Below are 25,928 nucleotides of genomic sequence, written 5' to 3'. Positions count from 1 at the left end.
TGTGTGTGTATATATATATATATATACACATATACATATACATATATTTATTTAAGATCATGGTCGTTGCTGAATGAGAGTAAGGATGCAACAGGAGCAGTAAGAAGGCCAAGCAAAAGACTATCACAATAAGGTGAAAGTTGATACTGGCACGAATTAGGTGGTTGTGAGTGGGGATGGTGAGCTGTGGAAAATAGAATATTTTTGGTAATTAATGTTCTGGTTTCACCTTCCAAGAGTTCACTGAATTCTGAAATATTGGCAGGCCTTTGGAAAAAAATAAGGCTGTAAAGGGAAATGTGACTTTTTCTTACACTCAATCCTCTGCTCAACTCTGGGCAGAAGATGCAGGATTCTATCACTGTCACAGTTCTATGAATGCTTAACAGTCACTGACAGTGACAAGCAGCACAGTTAGTGGGGAGAAGACGTGATATTGAAGAGCAGCTGTGGAGTGGGTAGTCTGGGAGATCATATAATGAACCCGCCTCCTCCCTAATAGATACTAAAGGGAGGTGTGTTTGGAAATGTGGGAATGGAGGGCAACTGATTGCTGAGATTATCCTTGTATTAATTATCTAGGAAAAGAAAATAGACTGTCATCTTTCAAAGTGTCTCTTATTCTGCCTTGTTTTCTCCTATCTTTGTACTAATCTGACACTATGATAAGAATATTTGAGGGGTCACCCTAGTGGCCTATCGGTTAAGTCTCAGCACTATCACCAAAGTCTGAGTTTGATCCCCGGCCAGGGAGCTACCCTCATGGCACAGCAAACCTCTCCTGTCTTACCTGCTGCTCCCTTCATCTGTGTATTTCAGTAGATCTGCCTGTTCTGCTCCCCATTCTGTCTCTGGTGAATCCTCTCACCCCCTGCACCTCTGACCTACACCCCAGTTCTTCTATGCAATGAAAAAATTTCTAAAAAAAAAAGAATATTTTGGCACCTTTTATTGGTAACCAGGAAGAAATGAAGAGCTGTTCTTTGAGATAAGAGCATGGGGCTGATCATAACTATAGCATTGACAAGCTTTCTAACTCAGCTACCCATTTCCTGGAAACAGCAGAGAGAGACAGCAAGAAATATGAAGACACTTCTTGGTATTTAGACTAAGATAATGTTATTATGAAAAACAGACTTCGTGTTCTAAGAATTGAGGGATATTTTTCCTTTCATAGCTTGATCTTCAACTTTGTATTATATGACAAGGTAACATTTTTATGAACAAGTTGAATGTCTGTGATCAGCCTTCCTATGAAATTAGTTTTGTCCCAAATGCCTGTTATTCCAGTTGTTAAATTACTTCATGTCATGCTCCAAGGCTTATATAGTATACAACAATCAAACGGGAACAACACTTTGCATAGCATTAAATGCCAAATATTCTCTGACACTCCAGTAACTGAACGACAGCCAAAAAAATATGTGTTTGCTAAGGTTCCTTGCTGTCCTGATTGCCAAGTGAGCCCAGCTTGGGAGTTATTGGCTTGCCAAATGTCACTACTGTGTTAATATTGTTATTATTCTCCCTGAGTGAAGTATATAATGCTATTTCCGCTAAAGGTATTATTGATAGTGAGGATTACCATTACAATTTGTATAATTATTGCAGCACCAATAACTGAGTCCCCTTCATCAAATATTTATATGACTATGCTGGCTCTTTTCAGCAGTGCTGATTTTAAAGGTGTTTGATGGGCGTTTCCTGGGATCTTTGCTACCCAGCTGAATTTTTAATTCATGTGGGTTTCCTAGGCGCAAGGGAGAAAAACTAGGGGATTCAGTAAGATTTTATTTACAGGTGATAGGGGGTGAAACTGAGGGGTTTACCTGGATGAGAAAGCTCCTGCTTAATTCCATCAGGTAGTGAAAAAAAAAAAAAAGGTAGACATTGCAAAACTACAAGGATATATGGATAGAAATTCTCTGATATCACAAAGGACATATATTTCCGCTTGGAACTTTGGAGCTCAATCTCTCAGCCATCTTGGATCTTAGGGATACATCCTTGACTTGTGATCATAAATAGTTTCTTGGGCTCTCATAGATTCACTAAAGATTGGCCGAGGTTATCTGCAGGGTATGTAGGAGCATGGTGTCATGAGTGTTGGGGGGAGGTATTAGAAATGAAAGCAGTCCAACGAGGAAAAAATTCCAATTTTGCTAAGTTCTGTAGTATACAGTGTAAAGGTCTGAAGCAAATCTCTCTTTAGGAGATTAATGCTAAAAAACCTACAAGTATTTACTTAAGAAAGGGCAGTAGGGTTATGTGCATTTTTAGCGTTAAATTAAAGCAGTGTCTGGTGTGGTATTAAAAAGTCCCCCACCACAATTGTACCATGAAGGCAACGGGCCATTAGCCTTCATTAGCAAATCAGGCCTGGGCTAACCCTGCTTTCTGTCTGATTATAAAGACTGTGATACAGTCCATGCCACTTAATCTGGACCCAGGTAATAAGCACATCTTAATTAAGATGCCCTGCTGGGAACCAATTTAATGCAATATATATAATAGGATTTCAATTCTGCTTTAGCGTCTTTGTGCTAGATAATAGGGGTGGCTGGAGAAGCTTTATGTCACTAATTTCACAAACTGAATACAATCTCTGTATCTCAGCATGAGTATTTTGAAAGCTCAGAGGAGAAAAAAAATGAAATAACATCAACTATTTTAGAATAGTGTAAAGGGAACAGCTTTTAAACTCCTTTTCATCAGTGTCTCATTTTTAGAAGCTATGTTTAAGTGCACTGATGATAGCATCAATTGATCTCTACCCTCTTTGTATAGGGCTTTGTAGATTGTTCACTATTTTTTGAATTAAAAAAGTGTTTTCCCCCAAATTCCTTCTTTGATAATTTTAAGGAGAATGATTTTTTTCCTGGTATACTGAATTGGAAGAACAATAAAAGAAAGAAGCCTTTAAAAAAATTAGGGTGCCGGGTATTTACTTTGAGTGATTTATGTTTTGATTTTTTAGGACCACACGATAGTTCATTCAGTTGGAGTAAAGCTCAGACAACCAGCTACTTACTGTTCCATTTGCTCAACATTTATCCAACTCTCCATCCATTCATTCATCATTTGTCTACCCATCCATTTGTTTATTCCATAACTCATTTACTTCACAATCTCTATTGAGCATCTATAAAATCCCAGACCTTTTAAAACTTGCTGAATGTGAATCAATTAGCACTCAGGATGCCTCCCTCATACTGATTTTGAGCACTGCAGGAACACACTAGACTTGAGGCGAGGAGCACCAAGATGGGTTGGAGGAGTAGGCTAACACGTGATCCCAGTTGTGGACTGCATGATTAATTCCGGTACATGGGTGGGAGGTGGCTTGAATCATTGAGAAGAGACTGGAGAGTTATTATTGCAATTTACAATTCTAAAATACAATCTTTCTGAAGTTCTTTCCCCACCAAGTTGACTTTAGTCCAAGGTGATGTTATCTGTTTTCCAAGCTATATAATTTTTTTTTTGCCAAAAAACCCCCAATACTCTATATATTTCTGTCACACATTAAATTTTCTGCCCTGCTCTTTGCTTTAACTTTTTTTTTTTTTGCCTATTTATAGGCTAAGCATTATTCAGGTTATCATCCTTTGGCGAAGGAGGGTAGAGAGTGATGGAAGGGATCTTTTACATAATTCACCGAACTGTGATCCTCACATGAGTGAAGGCTTGGTGTACAAACTGAGAAAGTGAACTCTCCAGGGGTTTACATATTGATGAGCTTTAAGAAATAAAAGATAGAAGCCTTGAATATGTAACCTCTATTCATTTCATTTTGTTTGGCAGAGATTGCAGGAAAACTCACAGCAGTGAACTGTAACAAATGGAAACCTTGATTTCAATTGCCTGCATTCTTGGGACTCATGGTAGGTAAGTTAAATGGCTATGCTTAATTTAATTAAATATTTAACAATAAGCTGCATTTATCTGGCTATTTAGCAATACTTAGCAGAATACATACCAATTATTATACAATGTTTTTGAAACAAATTCATCCTATAAAGTGAGCCAGTGCATTTTGATTTCTTACAAAGTCTTAAATTCCGTAGGTTTTCATAAGCCCAGTTATCAATGACTTAATAAATAGAACCAATCTGTGTCCTTGCTTCTGCTAATGCAGATTCTATATCACAAACTTAACAATTGCTGAGAAGTTGTATTTTGCAAACACATATGAAAGAAACTTAGTTTGTCAGAAATAGAATTTTCACTCATTGTCGCTACTTTAGGGAGAAAACATGATGAATAATAATCATTGATGTTGATATGGTATTTAAAACTTTGTAAATCATTTCATGTGTATGTTCATGTGATTTTACATGGCAAGTGAAAAAATCTGATGCTTTTGAAAGAGTACTTTAGCATCTGTATCTATAGACCTTCTCTGAAATATTTCCAAATGACAGATAACAAAATTAAAACAGCACTGTTAACATCACTATGCTCCTTTGAATCCTGTGTATATATTGTATATATATTGTGTAGAGTGCTATGCTGAATGTCCATTGCTGGAGCTTTCCTATGGAACAGGTATCATTACTGTGTCCCTTTAAATAACTAAAAGTCGGAGAGGTTAAGTGATTTGTCCAGAGTGCTTTGGTCCTAGAATTGGTGTCCAGTCCTGGTCACTGATACTCGGAAGCATATGTTTGTGTCCAGAAGCCCTCATTTTTATTGCCTCTTTTATGCCATCTCAGAATTCTAAATTTCATTCAAAAGCTGAATGTCATCTATCTTTGTCCCCTGATATCATCGTTCTGTCATTCTCTGTGAAGAAGCATGAAGGCCATCCTGGAAACCAGAAATTCTCTGTGAATTGTGGTTCATTTTTTAGTTTGATGAATTGTCTCTAAGTTGTCGTTCCATCTTTGTAAGTGGTTGTTGTAGTCTGGAGCAATGGCTATCACAATCAGATACCCTTTGTAATTATTTTTTAGTACAGTATTTAATGGTTTATTTATCAAGAGAAATTATTCCTTAGCCCTGATGTTCATGTTTCATAGTTCAGGAACATGAGTCAGTGACCAACTTCCATAGAAGTGAAGCTACGGAAATCCTTTCTGTTTCAAAATCCCTTTGCACTCTGAAAGGGCCCAGCCTTCCTCATCTCCTCAGAATCTTTCACGGACTCATCATTTCTGTAGAAATCTGTGTCTGCCTTCTTTCTTGGTTCTGCCACAGCACACTTATGGAAAGTTGCAACTGCCAGTGTTCCATAATATGAAAATGCAGATGCTTGGCCAGAAGGTCTTGCATCCGAGGTTTTGACAAAACACTGGAAGTCATGGTGGTGATTTCCCTCAACAGGGATGTCCTTTCACAGTGAAGGGCAATTGGAGAGTGCCACCCATTCTAATTAGTTCAAAGATAAAGTTTATTTATTTTTATTTTTATTTTTAAAGAAGATTTATTTATTTATTTATACAAGCACTGGGTACAGTGAGAAGCGCGGGAGGGTGAGATAATTTACCAGAGCCAGAGCGGGGAACAGAACAGACTGACGAAATACACTGCTGAGGGGAGCAGCAGGCGCCGCAGGAGAGGTCTGCACACCATGTGGGACCCTTGCAGGTGGCTGGGAATCGAACTGGTGCTGCAGAGGCTGCTGGGCTGCAGCCCAGCGTGAAACCGTTGCGCCACCAGGGGAAGCCGGATAAAATTTATTTTTTTTAAAGATTTATTTATTTTTTTTTGCACAAGAACCGGGTACAGGCCAGATGAGTGGGAGGATGAGAGGATTCACCAGAGACAGAGTGGGGAACAGAACAGGCAGACTGACTGAAATACACTGCTGAGGGGAGCAGTGGGCGAGATAGGAGAGGTCTGCTTTGCCATGTGGGATTCTTGCCAGCTGGCAGGGATTGAACCCGCGCTACAGAGGCTGCGGACAGCTTCACAGCGTGGCGCTCAACCGCCTGTGCCACCAGGGGAGGCCCAAGGATAAAATTTATTAATAGGAAAGAATAAGGGATCTTGAGGCCTCCCTGGTGGTGTAGGGGTTAAGCTTCAGCACTATGGCCTGAGTTAGATCCCCAGCCAGGGAACTAACCCCCATGGTGGAGCAGACCTCTCCTGTCTCACCTGCTACTCCCCTCAGCCGTGTATTTCAGTAGATCCGCCTGTTCTGCTCCCCACTCTGTCTCTGGTGAATCTTCTCACCACCCGCACCACTGGCCTACACCCCAGTTCTTCTTTGCAAAAAGGCAAAGAAAGAGTGAGGAATGTCTAGAGGCAGCTGGAACTTAGAGGTGAAGATCATTTCCTCTTCCTTTCTCTTTTGTTCCTGGTCTCCTGGACCTTCTGATCTGTACTGATTGCTGTTTTCTGTAACTCCTGCTTCCTGCTTCCTCTACCTAAATAAGAACATGTCTGTTCTATTCCTGACTTTTCTTCTTCAAAGAGCCACCACCATCTGATTGATTCGGGAGCATTTTTCTTCTAACTCAAATGATTAAGAAAGTATGTCTCTATTTCTGGGTCCTCTATTCTATTCCATTGATGTATGAGTCTACCCTTCCGTCCAGTTTTGACTGATGTAGCTTTGTGATATTGCTTGAAATGGTGTAGACTAATCCCTCCCACTATATTCTTCCTTTTCTTTCTTTCTTGTTTGTTTTTTTTTTTTGGTAATATGAGTGGATTTATTTAAGATTTGAGTGCAAACTTAAAAACAAAAACAAAGTTTTTCATCCAAAAACACAAAAATCTAAGTAACAATTCTGCAATCATGCATTTCAACAGAAAGTACAAATATGAATACATTCTAATTTGCAACTACATTTGAAAATCCATATAAGCTTTAAAATAATTTTGTGTATAACACCAGCAACAACAACAAAAATAATGAGATTATATATGTCAGTTTAAGAAGAGTTGGCGTCTTTACTATGTGTGTCTGCCAATGGATGAACGCAGAATGTCTCCTTACTTTTTACATTTTCTTTCATCAATTTTGTGTTGTTGTGGGAAGAAAAATAATGGTGATGTCTAGTAATATATTAACATATTGGGTTGTTGGGAAAATCATGACACATTTTTTTCTGTGCTTTTCAAAGAAAAAATATGTCATAACTTTTCAACCACCCAATATTTCCTATGGGCCATCTCTCTAATCTGGAAGAAAATTCACTTTGTTGGAAACATTATAAAGAAATACATGTTTTGTATTGGCTTCTGCCTATGTGTTCATCTCCTTGGTCCCCTCAGCTACTATGAATGTAGAGTTCAAAGAGGATTTTAAGTTATCTTAGGATAATTCTTGTGATAAATTGCTGACCATTTCAAAGTAGAATTAGTGGAACTGGGGGCCCTCCTCCCAGCCCCCGGTTGTTTATAGACTCAGTTTGTTAGATGGCATTGTGGTGAAAAGGAATTAGGTTACAACATCATTGTCTCTTATGATACTTTGAATGTTTTAGAAGATTTGGCCTTCTCTTCTGAAAAATCACAGATTATTACAACATTTTAGGAAGCCATAAAATTCTGTAGATTTTCAGGAAACTGATGGACATTGAGTTATGTCATTTCACAATATTCTGCAAAAGTAGTTTTAATAACCATTCTTAGTGAGGACAATGGAGCTATCCAGACTATTACTCATGTTGTTACTAGAAGCAAGGCAGAAACAATGGGTGATGTAGCTGCTGACACACTCTTACAGACTTTAAACAGCTAGATGACTTGCTTCTTTGTGGATTCCTCAGCAAAACTTGCTTAGACAGTTTCTAGCTTTCTGGAGACAGTAGAATTCTTCCCCCACTGCTAATCATTTTTAGTGAATGCCTGCTTCCTATTTCCAAGTGTTTACTTAGCACTAAAGTTTCACTCAATCTTCTGTATTCTCCTGTTGACAATGCCAGAGGGTTGCTCAAGACATTTCTTCCTGGGAGGAGAAAATATATTTGTCCTTGAGTTGAAAGGAGTTGAGTGGCTGTACTGATAGAAGTGAGTACAGTTAACAGATGTACATTTGGCATTGTTGACTCAAGATAATTGAAGAGAGGCCCTAAGCTCCTGGGTTGAGATAGGGAACAGAGAAAAGTCACCTTGACCAGAGAGAAAGGCCAGGGCAGGAGGCTCAAGTAAGACAAGTGAGGATAGATTGGACACACTCTAACTAATCAGCTCCCTGTGCCAGCTTCTTAGAATCTAGTTTGCTTGGACATAACTACCTGTCTCTGTGCTGATAAGAAAAATTCCATAAAATGTGTAGAATAGTTGAAGATTTGTGTTTAGAAAAGTTGAGATTTCTTAGTCCACTGGAGAACTGTATTTGTGGGAGTTACATTATGCGTGGACATAATTTACCAGAGGAACAAATTATCTTTTATTTTAATAATAAACTAAGGGTAGAAAAGATTGCTTTCCATTCTAAAATTACGTACAACTCTTTTGTTTAGCTTTTTTTTGGTAGAGATCAGAAAACTGATAGTCAAAGAAAAGTGGAGTGGTTTGTTTAAAATCTCTGCTTTTCCCTTTTATGTGCACCACCCAAAATGCAAGTACAGAGACACAAACTGGCAATTCGGAAAAAAAAAATACAAGAGGGAGTTCAGAGACAATAATCTAAATATGTTCAATTGATGGTCTAGCGAAACATTTAATATTTCAAAGGCTCAAAACTGCTTATATATTTTTCATTATGTATCCCACTGTGTTCATGTTCACTCATATCAAAATTGAACATAGGAATAAGATTTTTCATTGGAATTTTTCATGATAAAAAACGATTGGTATTGGTGTGGACTACATCACTTTTTCTTACAGGGAGCATGAGACTCAAAATTTCTTTTATCACATTACTAGTTTAAGAGAGGGGGGAAATGAGTTTCTATGATGATTAGGCCAATTATCAAAACTGACAGAATTGACAGGGTGAGTCTGGAGGGGAAGAAAAGAGTTTGAAAGTTGGAGGAGCGTGCCTACAGGTATTACATGAGGGACACTATCCAAAATCTACGTGAATAAAAAGTCCCTTTTTTTGGTTTTACTTTAGAATCAAATCATATTGCTTTTTGATTCCAGAGATAGCAGAATATTCATGTATTGAAAAGTAATTCAAAGTTTCTATGTATGAGAAACTTATGGATTATAAAGAATTGAAGGAAAAGAGAAGAAAGACTATCCTCAGAAGCATAGAAATCTCCTTGTCTGGTCCCAAGTTATCTCTCTGTCCTAATCTTCTTCAAGTCACACCCCAGTTTTTACAATTTCCACAGACATCCTTATTTCTCTCAAATGAAATTTTATCCAGATGTATATTGAAACTTCTTGAAATGTATATCAAAATTTCCCCCTGCATCTGCCTTTCAGTAATTTTCCTCATGTTGAAATTGCTTCTACACTGAGCTTCCGAAACTGTAATTCTTTTGTATATATTCTTTATTTTGGACAGTATTCCTGACCCTCCTTGTCCTCTTAAGAAACTTATTTAAGATGAAGAGGTCTCATCTCTTTTCCTAATATTTGTTTTTTCTGCATACACAAACACAGTCTAATCTTTAATTTTTATGGCTTTAGCTTTCAAAACACTTGTCATTTATATATTATTTATTGGCACCCTGAACTCCCCCAGATTTTGGCTTTTGCTCATCAGATGATTAACTGACATTTCATTTTCTCACATAGTGCTTCTACCTGCTGTCATCCGTATCAGTGGGATGCAGTTTCTACAACTACTTGAATTTGCCTGATTTATAAAAAAGTGTGGACAGCAGGGAAAAGTATCTATACCTGTGATAAGTGGAATGTTAGATATTTTCTATCTCTAAACAAGATGGAAAATATTGAAATGCACATCAAAACAGTACATGTCCGGGTGAGCCACCTACTCATTGAACTTAAGCCAGTATCAACATGTTTAATTTTGAAATGAAGGAACAAGGCTAAGGAAATTATAAGAAAATTTTGTTTCTAGTAGTCTGTTACTGAAAATTGTGTTTAAAATAAAAGGTAAAATCAGTAATATAATACTGTGTCTTAGTTCTCTGGAAATAGAATTACAATAATTTGTAATTCTGATATTGACAATTTGCATTTTTGAATTTGGGTTGCATTTTTAGAGAGGTATTATTTATAAGATGAGTAACTTTCTACATTACTTAGCTGAATTGATGATCATCGCCAAGGTTCTTCCTTGCCAGGATACTTCATATTGCTAATTTTAAAGATATAGAAGGAAGATATTCTTCTTTCTGTCTCTTTTGATGAAAATTAAGGCTCTGAAGTCAAGGTATCTTCTCTATCATATAAACCCAGCATGGCAAAATCTGAATTAAAACCAAGTTAAACTTTTAGATCTGATGGGATTTTCACTGTTATTTATCCTATATGACCATAATTAATATAACCCACTAAATATGGGGATACCTTTCCATAAGGTGCCAATAAAGAGATATTAACACGGCACAATAAATAAAGACAATTAAATGATATACATTGGGCTCGGATTCTAAAAACTGAATGAGAATTTGCTTTTCTCATCTCCTCATATGTCTGTCCCGTTGACACCTATCCCTTCCCTCATTCCAGACATCTAAGATGTCTCTTCTCTCTGGCTAGCATTTTATTATGTGGATCACTTCAGGCGCTATTTCATTTCAACTTTTGTGACCCTGTGCATACATCAATATCTGAATTCCATCCAGTGAGAAAAGACAAGGCGGTTAATATCAGATGGAAAGCTCTTTCTTCCTTAGACCTGAGCAATGGAGATATTGCAAACATTTCTTAGTCATCTTTAAAATTCTTCTGTAAATATTTTGACTTTTAACTGAGGAACCATGAAAATGGAGAGAGTGAATAGCACCCTTGTATTTTCCACAGCAAGAGAAAATGATCACTATGGAATACATTAGTAAAACAATTCAGGAAAATGGATGTTTGTTAGAACTAAAGTGGTCATTTCATCTTGGGACTTTTTTCTGGAAAATATTGTGGTATAACTGAAAATAGGGGATTAAAATATGGTGATTTTTAAACATCTTTCCAGAGAGAAGAATAAATGCCAGCGAGTTGTTGCATTTTCACAGCTCTTTAATGCCATTAAACATTATGACCATCTTCTTAAAAATGAGGATCTCTATACCAGTCTTTTAGTGTGGGTGAGAAGAATAAATGGGTGTAGACGCATGGTACCTAGCATAGAGTGAATTCTCAAAAACTCTCATCCTTAAATTTCAATTTTCACATCTTATTTTTCCGCAAAAAAATTGTGTGAAACAAACTCTTCCAAAAAATTGAGAAGGAAGGTATAATACCTAACACGTTCTATGAAGCCAACATTACACTAATACCAAAACCGAACAAGGACAACACAAAAAAAGAAAACTATAGGCCAATCTCCCTAATGAACACTGATGCAAAAATCCTCAATAAAATTTTAGCTATCAGAATCCAACAGTGTATCCATAAGGTAATTCACCACGACCAAGTAGGATTCATTCCAGGGACACAGGATGGTTTAACATCCGAAAATCAATCAACGTTATCCAACACATCAACAAAAAGAAATATAAAAACCATATGATAATATCAATAGATGCTGAGAAAGCTTTAGACAAAGTGCAACACCCATTCATGATAAAAGCCCTTGAAATTCTTGGGATACAAGGAACATACCTCAACATCATAAAGGCCATCTATGACAAGCCAACAGCCAGTATCATCCTCAATGGTGAAAAGCTGAAAGCAATTCCATTAAGATCTGGAACAAGACAAGGATGTCCACTCTCACCACTGCTTTTCAATATAATACTGGAAGTCCTAGCCAGAGCAATAAGACAAGAGAAAAACATCCAAGGAATCCAAATAGGAAAAGAAGAAGTCAAACTATCACTATTTGCAGATGATATGATAATATACATAGAGAACCCCAAAAACTCCACAGAAAAACTAATTCAACTCATCAATCAGTTCAGTAAAGTGGCAGGATACAAAATCAACACGCAAAAGTCAGTAGCCTTCCTATATACAAACAATAAATCTGAAGAAGAAGAAATCAAAAAAACCATCCCTTTTATTATTGAAACAAAAAAAATCAAATATTTGGGAATAAATCGAACAAAAGAGGTAAAGGACCTATACAAAGAAAACTATAAAACACTGTTAAAAGAAATAGAAGAAGACACAAAGAAATGGAAAGACATTCCCTGCTCATGGATTGGAAGGATAAACATTATTAAAATGGCCATCCTACCAAAAGCAATATACAGATTCAATGCTATTCCAATCAAAATTTCAATGTCATTCTTCAAAGAAATAGAACAAATTATTGATGAAATTCATATGGAATCACAAAAAACCCCGAATAGCCAGAGCTCTCCTGAAAAAAAATAGAAGGGAATGGAGGCATCACACTCCCAGACTTCAAACTCTACTACAAAGCCATAATCATCAAAACTGCATGGTATTGGAACAAGAACAGACATACAGACCAATGGAATCGAATAGAAAATCCAGAAATAAACCCACAGATTTATGGTCAACTAATATTTGACAAAGGAGCAAAGACTATGCATTGGAGCAAAGAAAGTTTGTTCAATAAATGGTGCTGGGAAAACTGGGTCGCTACATGCAAAAGAATGAAGCTTGACCACTACCTCACACCATATACAAAAATCAACTCAAAATGGATTAAAGAACTAGACATAAGACCTGAAACCATAAAATACACAGAAGGAAATATAGGCGAAACACTACGGGATTTGCATATCAAAGACATCTTTACAGACACATCACCCAAAGCAGTGATAGTGAAGGCAAAGATCAACAGCTGGGACTACATCAAATTAAAGAGCTTCTGCACAGCAAAAGAGACAATAACAAAAACAAAGAGAAACCCCACCAACTGGGAGAACATTTTTGCACCCAACACTAATGATAAAGGACTGATCACAAAAATCTGCAAAGAGCTGATGAGACTCAACAACAACAAAGAAAATAATCCAGTCAAAAAATGGACAGAGGAGCTAAAAAGAAAGTTCTCTGAAGAGGAAATGCGAATGGCCAACAGGCATATGAAAAAAATGTTTAACATCACTTGTCATCAGGGAAATGCAAATCAAAACTACCATGAGATACCATCTTACACCAGTGAGAATGGCACATATTAAAAAAACTAGCAACAACAAATATTGGCAAGGTTGTGGAGAAAAAGGAACTCTTCTGAACTGTTGGTGGGAGTGCAAACTGGTCCAACCACTATGGAGAGCTGTGTGGAGATTTCTGGACCTACTAAACATAGAGCTTCCACGGGATCCAGCAATTCCACTCCTAGGTATTTACCCAAAGGACACAGAAACATCAATTCCAAAGAACACCTGCACCCCTCTGTTTATAGCAGCACTGTTTACAATAGCTAAGCTTTGGAAACAGCCCAAATGCCCCAAAATAGATGACTGGATCAAGAAGATGTGGTACATATATACCATGGAATATTACTCAGCATTCAAAAAAGATAAACACATGCAATTTGCAGCAACATGGATGGCGCTGGAAGGGATCATGCTCAGCGAAATAAGCCAGAAAGAAAAAGAAAAATACCGGATGGTCTCACTCATAGCAGGAATCTAGAATACTTAAATAAGGGACCAGGAAAATGAATAACTATAAGAAAGTGAAAATCAAAATCAACAAAAACTATGAACCAGAGACACTTTTTGGGGGTGGGGGGCGGGAGGGGAGGGATTGGGGTCAGAATAGGGGGATTGCAATTGTATGGGGAATATAAAAATTAAAAAAAAAATAAAAATAAAATAAAATAAAATAAAAAAAATTGTGTGAAAAAGTGAAATATATTTTAAATAATATGTTGACCAATAAATTTAGTGCCTGCCATACACAGGATAATACCTAATAAACATTAGAAATTAGGAGTTTTGTGTTAGACATTTTTGGTAGCAAGGAGAATACCATCAGGTGAATTAAAATAACTAGGAACAAGAAATAAAACTACAGTAGCTATCAGAACCACACTGGGAGTAGAGAGGGAGTTTTCTCATGGGCCTGGTGGTGCAGGAGTTAGTCTCAGTGCTAACAAGCTATTGCCAGCCCTGCAAGACAATTTCGATCCCCAGCCAGCGAACTAACACACATGGCACAGCCGACCTCTTCTGTCTCGCCCGCTGCTCCCCTCAGCAGTGTATTTCAGTCAATCTGCCTGTTCTGCTCCCTACTCTGTCTCTGGTGAATCCTCTCACCCCCTGAACCTCTAGCATATACCCCAGTTCAGTTCTTGTGTGCATAAATAAAAATAAATTAAAAAATATAATAGCACTTGTAACAAGTAAGGTTGGGTGGTAAGAGAAGGCAAAAAAAAAAATGTTCTCTTGGTGTATTTATTTTTTAATTGTGTCATTTTAAAATGAGGTTACATTGGTTTGCAACACTGTATGTGATTTGGAGGTTTAGGTTCATACTGCATCATGTATGTCATCATGCCCAACACCAAGGAACCAGTAATTTTCCACCATAGTCGATTGTTCCCTTCCTATCTTGTTCCCCATCACCATTCTCTCTTTCTGGTATCCTCAATTATTCAGTCATATTTTTAGGGTTTGTTTTGGTTTGGTTTTGCCTGTTTTTTTTTTTTCCTTGCTGATTGTGTTTATTTTTGTTTAAGCATCCAATATGGTAGAAAACCTTATCAATTTAGATGTATTTCCTTAGCCTATGGAACAGAAGACAAGACTCAGATTAACTATGTCTTATAGTTATAGTTCAAGAATTGGGGAACTGGCTAAACTAAATGAGGCATCAGCCATTGTTAATTTGGAAATAAAATAGTTTAAAAGCTCCCATTTTTCATTCTGGGGCAGTATCCCATAATTTGGCATAGCTAAGTGTCAGGCTTATGCACAATGTACTCATTATTCTTCCCCTGCCTTTCAACAATCCTGAACTAACACTTGAGTCTCCACTTGAGTCTCCTGAATTAGCAGTTGAGCGCTGGGCTGCGAAGCTGCCCGCAGCCTCTGCAGCACTGGTTCGATCCCTTGCCGCCGGCCAGGGTCCCACATGGCACGCAGACCTCTCCTGCTGTGCCCGCTGCTCCCCTCAGCAGTGTATTTCGTCAGTCTGCCTGTTCTGTTCCCCGCTCTGGCTCTGGTGAATTTTCTCACCCTCCCATGCTTCTGACTCTACCCAGTGCTTGTATAAATAAATAAATAAATGTTTAAAAAACAAAAAAGAAATGTGAAGTCTCCTCAATCCTTCCTCTCATCGACCCACATCCAGTCAGCTATCCTTTCATCTCACCTGACCTTTCCATCCCATTGCCACTGCCTTCGTTCATAATTTTTCTCCTGGACGTTTTCAATAGCCTTTCTCTTGGAATGGCCATTGTCGGGGTCTGTCCCCCTACTCCCGTCATCACTCTGAAGAGCAATTCATCCAAAACCTAAAACAGCTGTGCAACGGTGATGCCACTCTTGCTTGAATCTCTTGAATGGTATTCAATGTCAATTTGCAATCTTTTTTTTTTTTTCAAAGATTCATTTATTTATTTATACAAGCACTGGGCACAGTCAGAAGTGCAGGAGGGTGAGAGAATTCACCAGAGTGGGGAACAGGACAGGCAGATGGACGAAATGCACTGCTGAGGGGAGCAGCGGGCATGGCAGGAGAGGTCTGCATGCCATGTGGGACCCTCGCCAGCGGTGGCCGGGGATCAAACTGGCGCTGCAGAGGCTGTGGGCAGCTTCACAGCCCAGCACTCAACCACTGCGCCACCAGGGGAGGCCCCCTCAATTTGCAATCTTAAAAAAAAAAAAGCTCTAGCTCCTTTCCAGAATCATATTGAGTCACTCTCCATTTGTGGATCTGCCTAATTCTTCAGCCCCGTGGATCTGCCTAATTCTTGCAGGTTATGATTTCTTAGGCTTTCTCCATCTGTACACATGCTGTATCTTCTCCAGTTTCCCATGATCAAGTCAGCTTACAAACACATACTAAAGTACACAGATGTGCTTTAGAAATAATTGCTACTTTTAGTATGATTACTGAGCAACATAGATTATTGTAATAAATGTTGGTAAGCATTATAGGATGATAACTTGTTTACAGGGAGTTGTTTTATAAGACATCAAGCTCCAACATTCCTTGTTTGTTCATTCCTGGAGGCCTGGTCTCATCACCAGTCTAGGACACAGTGTTTTTAGAATGTGTGAGTAAATTTTTCTAAAATAAGACATTTTTTTCTCCTGTGATTATCTCATTTATTGGCATTCACATCCCTTGAGAGAAGGGATTTCAAGCAGTAGTATTTTAGGAAAATACAACTGTGCTATACTTCAAAAAGACAATTCTTGGATGCCACGTTTATGTGAGAATACCTCAGGAAACAGTTTCCACACAGCAGGGTATTAGATTAAATGGGGATGCCCTTGGTTCAAAGGCCCAGGCAGAAGCCACTTTATTGCCTGCTAATCTCTGTAAAGTATGCTACCCTAACCATTACCCACAGATATCTCCAAATACAGTAAAACCCAATTACCTCGACAACATCATCTGGTAAAAAGAGAATGACTAGTAACTAACTTTTTTTTAAAAATCAAATTGGAAAAGACCCCTTGCTCTCTAGACATAAATCAGTATCACCCCACATGATTTTATAGGAAAGAAAGCTTTGAAATGAACAGACACTGGATAACCCAGTTCATATTAGAAATACTTTTTTGGTGTTTATAGGAGTTACTTAAATTATTACATGCAACAACTATAGAAATGGTCATGGACTTTGACTCAGCTATCCTAGTGCGGAAGTCATTTGTTTAATCAAACAAATTTAAATGGGGCTTATCTCATTTTGGGGCAGGATTATTAAATGAGAGGATGTGTGTAATTTCATCTGAAAGCATCTTTTCTACTATCACTGATTAGGAATCTGTGTTTTCATGTTTTCTTTTGTCTTCCATCCTTAAAGGGCACTTAACTGTCTATCTGAACACGTGTATTGGCTACGTATAGTAGTATTTATCCCCTGAATTGAAATAATAAAAAATATATAATCAATTATGAATGTATTTATATGTGTGTATATGTGCATTATATGTGTATTTATATGTCTGTTAACACACACACACACACACACAGAAGAGAGCTTTCTCATAGTCTCTTCCCTTTACAAATAGCATATGAACAAAGTCATTATCTTAGTGTCAGAGCAATCACTGCTTAGGTATACACACATGTGTTATATATGTAACTTATCACATGTAAATAATGTATACATATTGAATATGTATAATAAGTATATATTTTACATCACTTTATAAAACATATCATTGGTATATGTCATTACTAATCTTTTTTTTTTTTAAAGATTTATTTTATTTATTTATCAAGCACTGGGTACAGTCAGAAGTGCGGGAGGGTGAGAGAATTCACCAGAGCCAGAGCGGGGAGCAGAGCAGGCAGAAGGACTGAAGTACACTGCTGAGGGGAGCAGCGGGCGGCAGGAGAGGTCTGTGCGCCTTGTGGGACCCTCCCCCAGTGGCCAGGGATGGAACCTGCGCTGCAGAGGCTGCGGGCAGCTTCACAACCCAGCGCTCAACCGCTGTGCCACTGGGGAGGCCCTGTCATTACTAATCTTATGGTAATACTAGTAGATACATATATACGCATACTGGCAGTTGGGGGGTCACTGAAATATTGGATCTGTATATAATTATACATTCACATATAATTATACATTTAAATATATGACTATATGTATATTCATATGTAATTATATCTTTTAAGATTTATTTTTACTTATGTGTACAGGAACTGGGGTCTAGGCTAGAGATGTGGGGGGTGGGAGGCTACACCAGAGACAGAGTAGAACAGGTGGATCTACTAAAATATACTTCTGAGGGGAGCAGCGGGCAAGACAGTTAGGTCCCCTGGCCGGGATCTAACTCATGTTGCATTGACTAGCGATAGCTTGACAGTGCTGAGACTTAACCCCTGTGCCACCAGGGAAGCCCAGTAATTATATCTTTATAATCTCCAAAGTTGTAAAATGTTTCAACAAACCTGGTAGCCAGATTTTTTATTCTTATTCCTCTGTGCTATTTTTAGGGTTCCACATTGTAATTATTTTTTGAATGAACCTTTCCAGATTAAAAACTATTTTCATTTAACAAGCAAAGTTCCAATACAGTACACATTTCATTATCATTGTTAAACATCAAATTACATTAATACCCAGCTAATCTTCCATGACCTTGCCTCCTGCATTGTTAGTGATCATGGAGTACACAGATACAGAAATTCATTTAAAAATATAGATGACATATTAATAAATAGTCAGGTAAGCCACCACCTTTTTCAGATGTCGCCAACTCAGGGTTTATGGGTGATTGCATTTACACAGAAGCACTGGAGATGAATCCCCAGCGGTGATGACTCAAGACATTGGGAATCTATTTAGTTAGCTGCACATTTTCCAAACAGAACTGTGTTTTACAATCATCCTTATTACATTAATTGGAATACTGTTATTATCTGACTGGTATCCTGAAAGCTGGAAACGTACCAATCAAATGGTTTGGAAATGATTTAAAAGTCTTTTTCTTGGGCCTCCCTGGTGGTGCAGGGGTTAAAGACAGCACTATCAAGCCACTGCAGCATGAGTTTGATCCTGGACATACCGGGAGCAACCCACATGGCACAGCAGACCTCTCCTGCTCACCCACTGCTCCCCTCAGGAGTGTATTTCAGTAGATCCACCTGTTCTGCTCCCTACTCTGTTTCTGGTGAATCCTCTCATCCTCTACACCAGTGGCCTACACCCCAGTTCTTGTATGCATAAATAAATAAATCTTTTTTTAAAAAGGCTTTTTCTCATTTGGAAGGAAAAGGCAGCATTAAGTCATGAGGCCTTCTGATTAAATTTAGCAGTGCCCCTATGAGATCAGAGTAAGTTTCACCATTTTTCAGATTAAGAACATGAAAATGCACAGTTGAAACAAACATAAGACTTTCTTTGAAATGATTCTAAAACCTGTGTTTGGAATGGTGGTAAGGGGACAGGAAACATATATACTGAGCACTTATTAAGTTAGGAGGTATCATAGTATTTTTTTTTTTTCATTTTGACAAGTATATTATTAAGCCCATTCCATAGTTGATAATTTTGAGGAGTAAGCATCACATGGCAAATAAATGTGGTATAAAGGTCTGGAGCATTCTTTACTTAGTGAAATGCATTTTTCAAATGACATAATTGAACTCAGAAGTCTAAGAGAAGAACTTGTCTTAAATGTCTGATATGCATTAACAACTTGAATTAGCCCAATGATTTTATTTTTTTTTTAATTTTTTTTAAAGATTTATTTATTTATTTATACAAGCACTGGGTACAGTCAGAAGCGCGGGAGGGTGAGAGAATTCACCAGAGCCAGAGTGGGGAGCAGAGCAGGCAGAAGGGCCGAAGTACACTGCTGAGGGGAGCAGTGGGCGGCAGGAGAGGTCTGAGCGCCATGTGGGACCCTCCTCCAGTGGCCGGGGAGCAGCCTGGGATCGAACTGGCGCTGCAGAGGCTGCAGGCAGCTTCGCAACTCGGCACTCAACCGCTGCGCCACCAGGGAGGCCCAGCCCAATGATTTTAATCTGCACACATGTCCTCAATATGTGAACTCCTTTTTTGTAGTCTTTAATACTGCATGAGGCGATACACCCAAACGTCAGATTTTCTATTGCCTAATTGGCAATGTCATCAGCAATTATTTATGGAAATTGTGTCAGTCACAATGCAAGGTAACTCAAACTTATTAATTTAATCCCCAAAAGAACCCTATGAGGCAGTACAGTAGGCAGAATCTAAATATAACCCCGTTTTCCCTCTGAAAAACACATTTACTTTTTTCAAAGATTTATTTTTATTTATGCATACAAGAACTGGGGTGCAGGCCAGTGGTGTGGAGGATGAGAGAGTTCACCAGAAACAGAATAGGGAGCAGAATAGGCGGATCTACTGAAATTCACTGCTGAGGGGAGCAGCGGGCAAGACAGGAGAGGTCTGCTGTGCCATGTGGGTCAGTTCCCTGGCCGGGGATCAAAATCACATTGCAGTGGTTGGTGATAGCTTGATAGCACTGAGACTTTAATCCCTGCACCACCAGGGAGGCTCTGAAAAACACATTTGAACACTAAGGTTGCTACTGTTACAAGGAGACTTTGTAAATTGAATTAAGGTTACTAAATGTACACAGAATTAAGGTTACTAATCAGTTGACTTTAAAATAGTGGGATTATGATTATCCTGGATAATTTGGGTGCACCCAGTGTAATCGTATAAACCCTTCAAAGCAAAGAGGCAGGCAGAATAGATGGAGCAAAAGGGAGAGAGGAGAGATTCAAAGCATGAGTAGCTTTGACCTGCTATTACTGGCTTTGAAGCTGAAGGCGGCCAGAAATCAAGCTCTTTATCATTGTGTTAAACTGCCCTGCACCTATTTTTGAATACTTCTTATATAAGCCATATGATTAAAAATAAATATCAACAGCTTCTGAAATAAAACATATTTGAAAGTTTTCAAATATAAAGGTTTTACATTTTTATTATGAATGAAGAGCATTGCAACAGTGTCAGGACCTGTTTCACTTTGGAACTTCAATTTCATTTGAATGCAAATATTTTGATGTAAAAACAATTAAAAAGATACTTGTCTTGATTCATGTTTACTCCCCTAAATTACAAAACTTTTCTTTCCTTCCTGAGGTAGCAACTGTCTGTAAATTTTTCTCCATATTGAGGCATTTGCATTTTCATTTTGAGAAAAATAGAAGGAGAGATATGGTGCAGATTGGAAATGGAATGAAATAGAGTATGTGTACTGGTTTTAAATGTTTCGACATTCATATTGTGTCATTTTTACCAGCTAATGAAAGGTAAAGTATCAGAATTTTTCCTTTTTCATTTCATAAAACAATGTAGTGTTTGCTGTAATAGATGTTAGTTGCTTAAATTCTAAATACCACGCTCATTCCATTTCCAATTTATGCCATGTCTCGTCTCATAAGGTACAAATCAACATACAGAATTTTTTAACTAATAATTTTAATGTTAACTAGGATGCGGCAAAGATTTGTCATCTACTGAAAACTAAGCAATACAATCTCTGTTTCCTGCATGTCAAACTGATGATTAAGACAACCGGACTGGGCCTCCCCCATGGCGCAGCGGTTGAGCGCTGAGCAGGGAAGCTGCCCGCAGCTTCTGCAGCCCCGGTTCGATCCCCAGCTGCTGGCGAGGGTCCCACATGGCGCGCTACCTCTCCTGCTACGCCCGTAGCTCCCCTCAGCAGTGTATTTCGTCGGTCTGCCTGTTCTGCTTCCTACTCTGGCTCTGGTGAATTCTCTCACCCTCCTGCGCTTCTGACTGTACCCAGTGCTTGTGTAAATAAATAAATAAATCTTTAAAAAGAAAAAAAAAAAGGACAACCGGACTTATTTACAGTTGTGGGTAAGGCATGATAGATAGTAAATTAAAAGGAAACATATTTGATCATCAGACAGATATCAGTTCAAAAGGAAGTTAAACATTGAACTTGGGGAAAAGACCTCATATTTGATCACCTTTTACCAATGTCCCCTGTGTACATCTGTATTGGTTCCCTCAAAGAGTGTGTGTGTGTGTGTGTGTGTGTGTGTGTGTGGTCTAAAATATATTTTTTATAAATTTTATATCTAGTATGTTCTATTTTTAAAAAGTGATTTGGCTCCTGCTTCTCTGTCAGCTACAAAATATACTTGTAGATTGAATCATTTATTCCCTATTCATTGGTTCCCCATATTAGAATTATGCTTTCTCTCTTTTTATCATGGACTTCGCTATATCATTCATCAGAGTAGAATGGGCTTACTTGACCATCCTGTTGTTAATAGACAGGCCCATCTGACTTACTATGGACAATGAGAACTGGACCATTTCTAGCTCCCATTGTAGGGCCAAGAAGCACTGGGCATCCTGTTCTTCCTCTGCTCCTGTTAAGAAAAATGCTTCCCAAAAAACTATGAACCAGGGACACTTTTTGGGGGTGGGGGGGCGGGAGGGGAGGGATTGGGGTCAGAATGGGGGGTTTGCAATTGTATGGGGGAATATAAAAATAAAATTTATTATTTAAAAAAAATAAAAAGTAAAAAAAAAAAAAAAGAAAGAAAAATGCTTCCCATGTGTAGCTGCTGCCTCTCAGAATGGGTCCCAGAATGAATACTCAGATAAGGTTTAAGCACGACACACAGTGAAAAGCCAGCATCTCACTTGTGTAGCCTCAAACCTAGTCACCCAGCCACACCCAGGCAGGGTCAGATCTCCCCAAGACCCCCTGGACATGTCTCGGTGTCCTCAGTGGAAGCAGTTCATCAGAATCGGCCCAGCCTAACTCCATGCACAGGAAGTAATAAATGCTCGTTGCTGGATGCCCTTGAGACCTTGTGCTTGTGTGATGCAGACTTGTCCTGGTTGTATGTTAGCACAAATAGCTTTAGACACCTTTGTCATTTGTTTGAGTAAACTGTCCTTTATTTTTTTGACATTTATTCTTTTAATAACCAATTTTTTACAACATTGTTCATTTTTAAACAATATTTGCTTCCCCCCCATCGCCAGGTGTAGTCACCATAGAAGTTCCTTCACCAATGCACCCGTGCACCATCACCAATTTCACTGAACATAGTTCCTTCTAGCTCCATCCACATTGCTGTGAATGGCATGGGTTTATCTTTTTTGATTGCTGAATAAATCTGCCAAAGTTGACTCTAAAATTTCACCTGCTTTGTGAGGCACTGATCTCATGTACTCCTGACCCCCCCATAAGCACAGAACCTTTATTTGCCCTAATATCTAGGATTATAACCATTACATTTTAATGAGATATTTTGTCAGTGAATTTTTTTCAATTAGATGTTTAGTTACTGGAAGTCAGGGACTAAGTCTTATAAATCTTTGGGGCTACTATCTGTCACTGTGGCTTCAATATAGTTTGTGCTGAATAGACTTTTCCAAATGATGGAAATTGACACATCAACATGTGTTTTATTCAATTCATGTCATTTTTTTTTTTTTCATCTGGTATGTGCTGTATGTTGCTCTGGCAAGATTCTGGTTTGGGAGGAAAGTAAGAACATCTGACCCATTCAAAAATAGAAAGTATCATTTTCTTATCCAGCCATGAGTTAAAATATCATCTTAATTTCCAAAAGAAGCCTCACTTTCCTTTTTTTTTTTTTAAGTCCCCAAACATAATAGAAAAAGTTGAAAAGGCTTCCTTCTTCTTAATGCCTTGTGATTTACTGGCATTTTCAAAATTCCATATCCTGAGATTTACTCCAGCATTTTTAGCATTAGTGTAGTTTTGGGAAAACTGGTGTAAGTTTGGCAGAACTGGTGACTGGGGCTGCTGTTTGCTATATTTGCTAGGAATCTAAGGAGTAAAGCTAAAAAAGGTTGCATTATTTGAGTTTTGATCAACAGAGTGGTGAAGAAAAACTTACAGAGCTACAGCTTTCTTTTAATGCAATCCCTAAGCAAAGATTTCAAACAGAATTTGAGTCAGGTTACACCTTGTCAGATAGTTGGCGAAACTTTTTGGAAAATAAGATGGAAATGATTCCTAGGTTAATTTTTAGTTTTAGTAAATTATAGTCTGAGAGTGAGATTTGTAATATTCATGGAAATTACTAATCATTTTGTATTTTTAAATAAGTTAAGTTTTTATAGATGGCTGATGTGTGCTTGTGAATTCACATTAGATATTAATATGAGTATCGATATATCCATATTGATTGTGTTTATAGGTTATCTATATTCCTGCTTTATTTTTATTAAGTATATCTTAGTGAGAAAAATTTAAATTTATGTTAATTCTTAGAATTTCTGTAGCTTTGGCTATGTAAAGATGGTTGCTATGTTATATAGTACAAAGATGTTTATAATAATTGTGAACTGTGATATTTAACATCAAAATATCTTCTTCTTTGTCACCTATACTATTCTAGGTTTGTATTCTCCTTTGATAGTGTCACTACATTATCCCTGCTTTATCTTAACTCAGTCTTCTTAGACCTTCTCTATTCTACTATTCATTTAGTTTTAGGTATTTCTTTTGTAAATAGAACACAGTTGGGTCTTTATGAGTTAGAGTGAATACAATTCTTTTAATAGGCAAATTAAACTGATTTGCATTTATGGGTAATACTAATGTGCTATGTATTAGCTCTGCCATATTATGTTTTTCTCATAATTATATTTTTATTCATATTTCATAGTTTTTCTGCATGACCTTTTCTTTTTTTGATATTTATCATATTTGTATTAATAAATTTTATTTTTATATTCCCCATACAATTGCAACCCCCTTATTTTGACCCCAATCCCTCCCCTCCCCGCCCCCCACCTTCCATAGAGTGTCTCTGGTTCATAGTTGTTTGTTGATTTTGATTTTCACTTTCTTATAGTTATTCATTTTCCTGGTCCCTTATTTAAGTTTTCTAGATTCCTGCTATGAGTGAGACCATCTGGTATTTTTCTTTTTCTTTTTGGCTTATTTCGCTTAGCATGATCCCTTCCAGCACCATCCATGTTGCTGCAAATTGCATGTGTTTATCTTTTTTGAATGCTGAGTAATATTCCATGGTGTATATGTACCACATCGTCTTGATCCAGTCATCTATTTTTGGGCATTTGGGCTGTTTCCAAAGCTTAGCTATTGTAAACAGTGCTGCTATAAACATAGGGGTGCAGGTACTCTTTGGAATTGATGTTTCTGTGCCCTTTGGGTAAATCCCTAAGAGTGGAATTGCTGGATCATATGGAAGCTCTATGTTTAGTAGGTCCAGAAATCTCCACACAGCTCTCCATAGTGGTTGGACCAGTTTGCACTCCCACCAACAGTGCAGAAGAGTTCCTTTTTCTCCACACCCTCGCCAACATTTGTTGTTGCTAGTTTTTTTAATATGTGCCATTCTCACTGGTGTAAGATGGTATCTCATGGTAGTTTTGATTTGCATTTCCCTGATGACAAGTGATGTTGAACATTTTTTCATATGCCTGTTGGCCATTTGCATTTCCTCTTCAGAGAAGTTTCTTTTTAGCTCTTCTGCCCACTTTTTGACTGGATTATTTTCTTTGTTGTTGTTGAGTCTCATCAGCTCTTTGCAGATTTTTGTGATCTGTCCTTTATCATTAGTGTTGTGTGCAAAAATGTTCTCCCAGTCGGTGGGGTTTCTCTTTGTTTTTGTTATAGTCTCTCTCTCTTTTTTTTTTTAATAGAGGCATGTTTTATTTATTTGTTTGTTTGTTTGTTTTGTTTATACATGCACTGGGTACAGTCAGAAGCACAGGAGGGTGAGAGAATTCACGAGAGCCAGAGCTGGGAGCAGAGCAGCCAGAAGGACCGAAGTACACTGCTAAGGGGAGCAGCGGGCGGCAGGAGAGGTCTGCCCTCCATGCGGGACCCTCCTCCGGTGGCAGGGGAGCAGCCGGGGATCGAACAGGCACCGCAGAGGCCGTGGGCAGCTTCACAACCCAGCGCTCAACCGCTGCACCACCATGGAGGCCCTGTTATTGTCTCTTTTGCTGTGCAGAAGCTCTTTAATTTGATGTAGTCCCAGCTTTCTATCTTTGCCTTCACTATCACTGCTTTGGGTGATGTGTCTGTAAAAATGTCTTTGATGTGCATATCACGCAGTGTTTTGCCTATATTTCCTTCTATGTATTTTATGGTTTCAGGTCTTATATCTAGTTCTTTAATCCATTTTGAGTTGATTTTTGTATATGGTGTGAGGTAGTGGTCAAGCTTCATTTTTTTGCATGTAGCGACCCAGTTTTCCCAGCACCATTTATTGAACAAACTTTCTTTGCTCCAATGCATAGTCTTTGCTCCTTTGTCAAAGATTAGTTGACCATAAATCTGTGGGTTTATTTC

General features: G+C 38.1%; 1 long non-coding RNA gene across 4 annotated transcripts in view; it reads left to right on the top strand.

Moving 5' to 3' along the window:
* The window catches only part of LOC119249240 (uncharacterized), a 153,207-nt gene that overhangs the window by 63,858 nt on the left and 63,421 nt on the right, over positions 1–25,928 (top strand). For 3 of the 4 annotated variants that reach the window (XR_008552480.1, XR_005126112.2, XR_005126113.2), the window contains exon 4: positions 3,805–3,888. This is a non-coding gene — a long non-coding RNA (uncharacterized LOC119249240). The remainder of the gene's footprint in view (positions 1–3,804; positions 3,889–25,928) is intronic. The other variant, XR_005126114.2, reaches the window with a different exon arrangement.

This window comes from Talpa occidentalis, unplaced genomic scaffold (genome assembly GCF_014898055.3).
Source record: "Talpa occidentalis isolate TD23 unplaced genomic scaffold, MPIMG_talOcc4v2.1 talOcc4.17, whole genome shotgun sequence".
NCBI classification, from domain to species: Eukaryota; Metazoa; Chordata; class Mammalia; order Eulipotyphla; family Talpidae; genus Talpa; species Talpa occidentalis.
This window is presented reverse-complemented; position numbering and strand designations above follow the sequence as displayed.